Consider the following 10,000-nt stretch of genomic DNA (forward strand, 5'->3'; position numbering starts at 1 on the left):
TGCACCTGCGTATTTTCTTACTTTAGTGTGTATGGTACTTTTAAATGTATATAAATGTGGGATGTGTAATTATAACAGTGTATCACATAAGATAATGGGAAATTAGGATTTTTGTTTGTTTGTTTGTTTGTTTGTTAGTTTGTTTTTGTATGTGGAGCTGAGGATGGAATCCAGGGTCTTGCGCTTGCTAGGCAAGCCCTCTACCGCTGAGCTAAATCCCCAACCCCAGGAAATTAATTTTTAATATCTGAACTAAGCAAAATTACTTCTGTGCAGTTATAAAGGGGCTTGTTTCAACATTCAACATTATCAGCTTTAAGCAGCAATGGCAAAAATCTTTAAAACCAGGGTTTGCTTCTGTTTTCAATACATTGTTTATGATGTTTTACCTTTTTTTTTTTTTTTTTTTTTTTTTTTTTGTCTGAGACAGGGTTTCTCTGTGTAGCTTTGGCTGTCCTGAAACTTGCTCTGTAGACCAGGCTTTGAGAACTCAGAGATCCGCCTGGCTCTGCCTCTGAAGTGCTGGGATTAAAGGCGTGCGCCATCACTGCCCCTGTTTTACCATTTTTATTGGGCTTAAAAAGAGGAATTTTAGGGGTTGGGGATTTAGCTCAGTGATAGAGCACTTGCCTAACAAGAGTAAGGCCCTGAGTTCGATCCTCAGCTCTGGAAAAAAAAAAAGGAATTTTTTTTCATTAGTCAGTCATCAGACCAATTATTTCATAATTCTTGATGCTTTATTCATTTAATTTATAGTCTTATGGTGAGCTCCTTTAATTTCGTTTACTATATTATTTTTGCTCAAAATGTTTATAAACAAAAAAATAGCTCATTTTTTCATTGTTTTCTTAAGTTGAGTTTAACATTGAGAGACATTTTTCACAAGAGGCCCTCTCCTCAATTTCTTGAATATTTGGATGGTTCTTTTAATTTTTTTAACACTTTGCATGTTTACACTTAATTTAACCCATATTGAAATGGTTCAAATAATTCTGCTGAAATATGGTTTTAATGTTGTAGTTATTTTCACCTTCAACATTCTGCACAAGTGAAGTTTTTCTTGGTAGTAATCATTATTACTAAACAAGATATAGAATGTAGCCATCTTGAGCATTGTCTACACATACATTACCTTTACTCAAGCTAGCAACCATTTCTGTGTTGGTTCAGTCAGGTCAACACTGAGAAAACCTTTCTCAACTTGTAGTTTGCCCTGCTGTACAAGAGACTTTCTGTGTGATGTAAATAATAGTTCCAGTGTTTCTGCAGTATCTTGCACAAGTCTCCAAAGACCATATATTTCAGTCTTGTTTAATATAGACCACCTCAATTTTTAATTCAGAAAAACCTTCTGAGACTCCCCCAGAATAAGCCTTTAGAGTGGCCATAGAATTCACCTTCATCTCGAATTTTGAGTATTGTTTTTAAAATCTGCTTTTATTTATTTTTTGTTCTTGAAGTATTTCTCTTGTCATCAGATTTTTATACCCTGTTGTTTTCCCCTTCCTCACACTTCTTTTCCTGGACCTTCTTCTCTCCTACCACTCTCATTTCCTTTGTCCTTTTCTGTAGTTATGGGTAGTGTGGTAGTCTTTATTCTACTGCATTTTTAGATCTGGTTTGTAAACCAGAACAGATTATCTTCTTTAGAAGAAGAAAAAGCCAGAGCTGGGTGGCTCAGTGGTTAAGAGCACTGGCTGCTCTTCCAGAGGACTGGGGTTCAATTCCCAGCACCCACATGGCGGCTCACAACTGTCTAACTCCTAAATCTTGAAAAAGGAGGAGGACAGTGTAGAGTAAGAACAACGCTGGCCTGCCAAAATAACCTCACGGTAGACAATGATGGGATAAGCAGGAAGTGAAAGCTGGGTGGAGAGGAAGTAAGAGTTAGCTGGAGACATGGGACGTGAAACTTAACAAGGCTGATTTGTTGGTTCTTGTCTGGGCTCTGTTAAGGTCCTTCCCTGCCACTCAGTGATGGTTGGTTCTGTTCCCTTCTCTGGATGTTTCCTTGATTCTTCAGATTATCAGTCCACAGACAGTGCTTTTTGGTTTTTCCTAGATTATATTTTTTTGTTATTTTTGGTTAACTGGTTTTTGTTTTTTAACTTTTTGTGTATGGGTCTTTTGCCTGCAAGAATGTATGCACCACATGCATGGCTGGTGTTCTGAGGTGACTAGAAGAGGGTGTCAGATTCCCTGGAACTGGAATTACAGATGGTTATGTACTACCATGTGATTCTTGTAACCAAACAATGTCCTCTGCAAAAATAGCAAGTCCTCTTAACTGCTCAACCATCTCTACCCACTACTATCTCTTTCCAATTCCCCTTATTGCCCGTGACTCATATTGCTCCCAATTTCATGTCTTCTTTTTTTCCCTCTCATTTATAAATAACAACTCCAAATTTCATTAGTTCTACCCACATGCCCAGTATGAGGCTATCTACCAATTATGGACCACTTACCATAAACCGTGTTTCCAAAAGAGTAACTCTCCTGTAGCTAACAACTCCTCTGCTAAGGCTCTGGCTCCACCCCAAGCCATATGGAATTTAGACTGGCTCGATCTTGGGCAAAGTCTTCCACAAGCAACCACAGCTGCTGAGAGTTGATGTGTGTGACAGCCATGTTATGTCTAGAAGTCAGCATATTACAGCTCTTCTCCCAATCTGCCAGCTTTTACATCCTTTCCTGTCTTGTGATGTGCTCTGAGACTTGGATGGGTTGAGGCCGATACAGATTTCTCTACAACTGAACACTCACAGTTACTCATACTTGGAAATTTGATGAGTTATGAGTCTCAGCATTACTACTAGCCACTGCAAAAAGACGCTTCTCTGACTAAAGTTACCAGCAATACAAATGAGCAACATAAACTTAAGTCTTTAAAAGGCAGTTTGATAAGGTGACCATTTAGCAAAATAGTAGGTTCCCTTCTAAGGTATATGATCTCCCCAGTCATTAGCTTTTGACATTTTTCCAGTATCCTATCAGAAAGGAGTTGTTTACCTCTTTAACCCTGGTGCCACTATTGCCTCCTTGGGCACACCTTGCCAAGAAGATTGGTATTGTAGAATTTGGGTCCAGTGGTGGACAAGACCATTGATAATCTTTTCTCCCCTCCCCCACCCCCCGTAGTTTATACTGTTCCTTTCAGCATTACAGAAGCTAGCCAACTAGGGGAGTTTTCTGGTCAGTTGAAGTTGGTTTTTCTATGTCCTGTGTCCAAAGCGAGTGGTATCTTCACCAGTTGAGTCTTGTGGTGGACAACTGTTGTAGTCTCATTCTGTTGCAGTGATAAAACATTCTGACCAAAAGTAAAGGATTTATCTGGCTTATGCTTCCATGTTACATCATTGAAGGAAGTCAGGGCAAGAACTCAAGCAGGAACTTGCCCCAAACACCATGAAGTAACGTTGTTTGTTGGCTGACTTATTCCCAACCCCATGCTTTGCTAACGTTCTTATGACCACCTGCTGTAAACAGTAGGCTGAGCCCTCCTACATCAATTAATAATCAAGACTATCCTCCATACCTAGGTGGGTTTATTTGTGTTCCCTATTCTATTCCACTGTTCTACATGTCTGTCTCTGTGCCAGTACCATGCTGTCTTTCTTTGTACAGCTCTGTAATATAATTTAAGTCAAGTACTCTGATATTTCCAGCAGTGTTCTTTCTGTGGTCTTTTGTGTTTCCATATGAGCTTCTGGATTTTTTTTTCTAGTTCTATAATTTCAGAATTTTGATAGGTATTACATTGGCTCTGTAGATTATGTTGGTAAGATAGCTGCTTGACAATATGGATTCTGTCAATACAAGAGCATGGGAAGTCTTTCCATTTTCTGATATCTTCTGTAATTTCTTTGTTCAGTGTGTTGAAGTTTGCATTTGGAGAGGTTTCGCTTCCATACTTAGGTTTCTCCCTTTATTCTTTTTCAAGCTATTATGAATAGGACTTTGTTTCTATTTTTTTTTTCTCAAAAAAAAAAAAAAAACTTGTTATTGGTCTATATGGAGAACTACTGTTTTTTGGGGAGGAGGGTTTGTATGTTGATTTTGTAACTGAAAATGTTTACTAGACTGAAGAGTTTTCTAATCAAGTCTGTAGAGTCTTTTAAGTGTAAAATCATGCCATCTGCAAATGGAGATGATTGGACTTCTTCCTTTCCTGTGCTTATGTCCTTTATGTCTTTTCCTGTCTTGCTGTTCTGGCAAAGACTTTTAGCATTACATTGAATAAGAGTGGAGAGAACAGGGCTGGAGAGATGGCTCAGTGGTTAAGAGCACTGGCTGCTCTTCCAGAGGTCCTGAGTTCAATTCCCAGCAACCACATGGTGGCTCACAACCACTTGTGATGAGATCTGGTGCCCTCTTCTGGCCTGCAGGGACACATGCAGACAGAGTACTGTATACATAATTAATAAATACATCTAAAAGAAGAGTGGAGAGAACAGTTACCCTTGTCATGTTCTGATTTTAGAGAAAATGCTCTCCTTTTCCTTCATTTAGTATAATGTTAGCCATAGGTCTGTTGTATATGGTTTTTATTATCCTGAGGTATAGTCTAGCTGTTCCTAATTCCTCCAGATCTTTTATCATGAAAGGATTGTGTTAGTTAGGGTCTCTATTGCTATGATAAAGCACAATGACCAAAATCAACTTGGGAAGTAAAGGGCTTGTTAGAATTTACCAATTGTAGTCTGTTTTATCTAGGGAAATCAGGACAGGAACCTGAGGGCAGGAACTAATGCAGAGGCTGTGGAGGAGTGCTGCTTTCTGGCTTGCTCCCTATGACTTTCTCTGCTTAGTTTTTTTTTTTTTTTTGGTTCCCAAGACACACAAACACACACACCACCACACCATACCACAGTGAGCTAGGCCCTCCTATATCAATCATCCATTAAGAAAATGCACCACAGGTAGATCTGATGGCAGCATTTTCTCAACTGAAGAGTGTGATGATGTATTGTGTCCCTATCCGAGGATCAGAGGAAAAAGCCAACCACTCTTAAGTAAACATAGAAGTCAGGCAATGGTAGCACACACCTTTAATTCTGTCACTTGTGAAGCAGGGAATCTATCTGGATCTCTCTAAGTTCAAGGCCACACTGGGGAACAGAGCCAAGCATGGTGACACATGCCTTTAATCCCAGCACTAACCATAGAGGTCTGGGGTCTGAACAGAGAGGAAGTGACAGAGCTGAGCAGAAAGAGGAAATGATATAGCTGGGCTGAGAGAGCCAATGAGAGAACAGAGCAGAAAGGCACATAGGTGTGGGTATACAGGAAGTAGCTCTCTTTGAAAGCTGTGGAGTTGGTGAGGTGAGGTTAGCTTGTGGCTTTTCCAATTTCCCTGATCTCTCAGGTTTTCACCCCTAAATCTGGCTCTGTGTTTTTTATTTAATAAGATCAGTTAGCAGTTCGTCTACAGAAGAGAAACCCTGTCTCAAAAACTAAAAACAGAAAAAGAAAAAAAGAAAATGAAATCTGATGAGTGTTGGAGGAGATGTAAAAAAGAGCCCTGTTCACTGCCTGAGGGAGGCACAAATTAATACAGCCCTTATGGAAGCCTGTTGGAAAGTTCCTCAAAAATAAAACACAACTACCACATGATTCATCTAAACCAATCCTGGGCATGCACACGGAGAACTCCATACCCTTCAGTAGAGATATTTACACCCACATGTTTATTGCTGTTCTGTTCACTATAGACAGGAAATGGAACCAACCTAATTACCCATCAACAGATGATGGATAATGAAAATCTGCTACATAAATAAAATGGAATACTTTTCAGCTCTAAAGAAAAATGAAATCACAAAATCTGCAGGAAAATGGAGTTAGAATGTATAATATTGAGATCATACAACTTCAAAGAGCAAAAGTGCATAGTCTCACTCATACAGCTCCTAACCTATTATATATATATACCTACATACATAAACAAATGTACATGTGGCTACAGTAGAAGATGTAGAGAAAAACAAGAAAGAGCTAACTGTTAGAGCATGAGGAAGGGCTGAATGCAGGCACAGGACATGGAGTTACAAGTATAAAGCTAATGTTTTCTCGTTTTAATTCTGCCATGGATTATTCAGTTTCATTTTGCTTTGGTTTTTGTGGATACATGCATAAAAATATAATTGATAGTAGAAGTATAGAATCTAATGCGAAGCTCTGCAGCTTCACTGTATAGAGGTTCCTTGAGATGTATAAACTTCTGAAGGTTTGGATACTCTCACAGCATAATTTTTTTTTAATTTGCAAGTTCTTTACAATAAAGTTTTAATTAATAAGGTAAAATAAAACTGAAATACTAGGAACATATATCAAAGCAGTTTATAAGTCTAAGAAAGTGAAAAACACTCTTATAATTTGTTGGCCATTTACACTCATTTGGATTAATGTCTATTCATTAATTTTATTCATATTCATATTCATATCATTTGCCCATTTTTAATGGAAATATTTATTTTTAAGTTATTTATTATTTATTCTAATTATCAATCCCTTGTCATATATATGAATGGGGGTGGGGCTGTGTGTGGTTTAGGGGACCAAACAGAGCTCCTGCCGCTAGGCTAGCGCCTTACCACATCCCATGCTTGTGTGTCATCCCTGTTTGTGTATCTTCCCTTGTCAATGAGATGGAGGGTAATATTTCCTTCATGGGGTTATTGAAGGATGGAGTAGAAACATGCAAAACATGTAGTATGTAAGAGCATGCTCTGAAAGCACTCTTCACTTCCTAGGTGCAGTGGCATGCAACTCAGTCCCAACACTAGGAGGCAAGAGGGGCACTTGGGCTCCAGGGTGCGAGGCATCTGAGTGAGCAGAGACTGAAAGAGCTGCATCGAACTTAGCATGTGCGGGAAGCCAGTTGGCAGAGAGGTGGGAAGGCCTTCCCTACAGGCAAGTGTGGGAAAAGCCTGCCACAGTCTCCCAAGGGAGAGCAGAGGGCGCTCTGCTAATGGCTTGTAAAGGGCCATGAACCCCGCGGCCCAGCGCCTCGGGAGCTTTCCCCACGACTGGGGAATGCTTGCCCTTTCTTAACGTTAGACTTCTTCTTCTGAGGGTCCTTTTTTCTCTCTTCTGCGAAGCCTTCTCCACCCTCACTGCCTTCAGCCAGCTCCTTCGCGGAACCGCCTGCTCTCTTAGGCCTTACCTCAGGAGGCGGGACCTCTTCTTCCCCATTTCCCTCCTGCTCAAAAGTGCCAAGGTCTGCGCCTCACCTGCCCCCTTGTTTTCTCTCAAATTCTGATGAACAGCTTCCCGAGCTTCCCTCGGCTTTCAAATCCTTTTATTAATAAGACAAAGAACCGCCGGGCGGCGGCGGCGCATGCCTTTAATCCCAGCACTCGGTGGGCAGAGGCAGGAGGATCTCTGTGAGTTCGAGGCCAGCCTGGTCTACAGAGTGAGTTCCAGGACAGGCACCAAAAACTACACGGAGAAACCCTGTCTCGAAAAAAAAAAAAAAAAAAAAAAAAAACAATTTTTTTTTTTAAATAAAGAACCCTTTAAAAGGACCCTGAGTTCCCTGATAATACCCACACTTCACAAGGAAGACATCAGTGTGGTGTGGCATGACTGTAAACACAAAACAGCAGGAAGCTGGAAGGTCCTTCATGTGGCACACGGTGAGAACTGTCTGGGGTTGAAAAGAGGGGCGACAACGTTTCTCTCTTCCCTAGGTCACTACTTAGTAAAACCTTTCAGAAGTTATATTTTAACAGGCTCCCTACTACCTCCAACATCCACTCACATCACACACTTGTTTTCAAGGACCTCCTTCCCTAACCTCCATGGGGTTCCCATTTCTCCTCAGGCCGTATTCTTTGATCTCCAGGAGTTCAGGAAATAATTCTCATTCCACTCTGAGCTTTTCAGGATTAGGCAAAGCCATCCTTCTTTAAACCTGTGTGGCCTAGGGCTGGAGGGATGGCTCAGAGGTTAAGAGCATTGGCTGCTCTTCCAGAGGTCATGAATTCAATTCCTAGCAACCACATGGTGGCTCACAACCATCTATAATGAGATCTGGTGCCCTCTTCTGGCCTGCTGGCATACACTCTGGCAGAGTATTATATACATAAAATAAAGAAACAAGTAAGTCTTAAAAAAAAAAAAAAAAAGAATTCCATAAACCTGTGTGGTCTAACCTCAGAGACTACAGTCATTGTTAGTTTTACACACACACACACACACACACACACACACACACACACACATCAGGTCTTTCCCCTTCTTCAGGCAACTTCAAAGGGATTTGCCTGGGGAGAAAGTTCAGGGTTCAGTTCAGATGATATCCTTTTGATGCAATCACTCTCTAGAAGAAACAAGGAAAATAATACATTACTGAAGTACTCAACATACACGTTTTACATTTCAACTTTGAGCCAGGTGTGGTAGCATAATCCCAGAATCTGGGAGGTGGAGACAGGAGGATTAGTTCAAAGTCATCCTCAGTTACAGAGCAAGTAGCTAGCCTGGAATACAAGAAAACTTGTCTTTAAAAAAAAAAAAAAAAAAAAAAGTCAAGGCCTGCAGAGATGGTCCAGGGAGGAAAGGTGCTTGCCTCCAAGCCTTGCAACCTGAGTATGATGCCCAGACCCCACCTGGAGCTGGAGAGAACCCACTCCATAAAGTTGTTCTCTGACTTCCAAATGTGTGCCACCCCCTCGCAACATTAAATAAACATTCATTTACTCTCCACAACTGACAAAGATTGTGCTCATTCATTTCAACGGATGACAAATCTGCAGCTTGGGGCAGTTTGGGGATTTGCCCCATGCTGAGACACTAGCAAAACCAACTCAGGAACCCCTGCCTCTTCATAATGGATGCTGTTTACCACTTGAGTTCAGCAGCTGCTGAGCACAGTTCAGAGGATGCACAGTCATTTAGCACACCTTCACAAGGTCTCAGTGGCTAGCCTCTGCTACATAAAGAAATCACTAATTACAGCCCAAGTCTCATAGTTACAGCAAAGAATGTCAAGCTGGAATGGCCACAGATAATTTTTAAAAATCATTTTATGGGTTGGAGAATTTAGCTAAGGGGTTAAGCAAAGCCCGGCGGCGGTGGGATACACTTTTATTTTTATTTTTTATTTTTTTATTTTATTTTATTTTATTTTATTTTGGTTTTTCAAGACAGGGTTTCTCTGTGTAGCTTTGCGCCTTTCCTGGAACTCACTTGGTAGCCCAGGCTGGCCTCGAACTCACAGAGATCCGCCTGGCTTTGCCGGTGGTGGCGCATGCCTTTAATCCCAGCACTCGGGATACACTTTTAAATCCCAGCACTCCGGAAGCAGAGGCAGGAGGATCTCTAACGCCAAGCCTGGTGGTCTACAGAGCGAGTTCCAGAACAGCCAAAGCTACCCACAGAGAAACTCTTATGTAGGAAAAAAGAAAAAAGAAAAGAAAGAAAGAAAAAGAAAGGTTAAAAGGTTTTCTAATCTTGCAGATGCCCGGAGTTAGCACCCATTTTAGGCAACACCACCCAACTCCAGCTCCAGGAGATCCAACACCCTCTTCTGATCTCCCTTAGGCCCCTGCACACAGGTGACAGAGACATAAATATAAACAAGTCCTTTTTTAAACAATTATTTTATCTTTCTGATGCAGACAAGAAAGGGTCCGAGATTTGGGGGCCTCGCAGCTAATTGCGTAGGACATGAACTCAATCACTATCTAGCGCCTGTTCCCGGACTGTGAAATGTTGAGAAAAAAAACCCCAAGAGGCGCCCCAATTCCAAGTGCAGAGAAGGGGGTCCAAGGAGGCGAGAACCGGATTCCCAGAGGGCGGAGCGGGAAGGATGCTGGCTGCCCCCGCCCCCGAGGGAGGGAGGGAGGGGGCCCTCGGAACCGTTTCTCCGCCGAGCCGCGCGAGGGCGCTGCCCGTCTCCTCGTGCGCCGAGCCCGGCGGCGCCGCCCCCTCGCCTTTTCCCCGGCGGAAATGCCGGGGCGATGACGGAAGCCCGGAGGGAGGGAAGAGAAAG

The sequence above is a fragment of the Onychomys torridus genome, chromosome 17 (genome assembly GCF_903995425.1).
Source record: "Onychomys torridus chromosome 17, mOncTor1.1, whole genome shotgun sequence".
NCBI classification, from domain to species: Eukaryota; Metazoa; Chordata; class Mammalia; order Rodentia; family Cricetidae; genus Onychomys; species Onychomys torridus.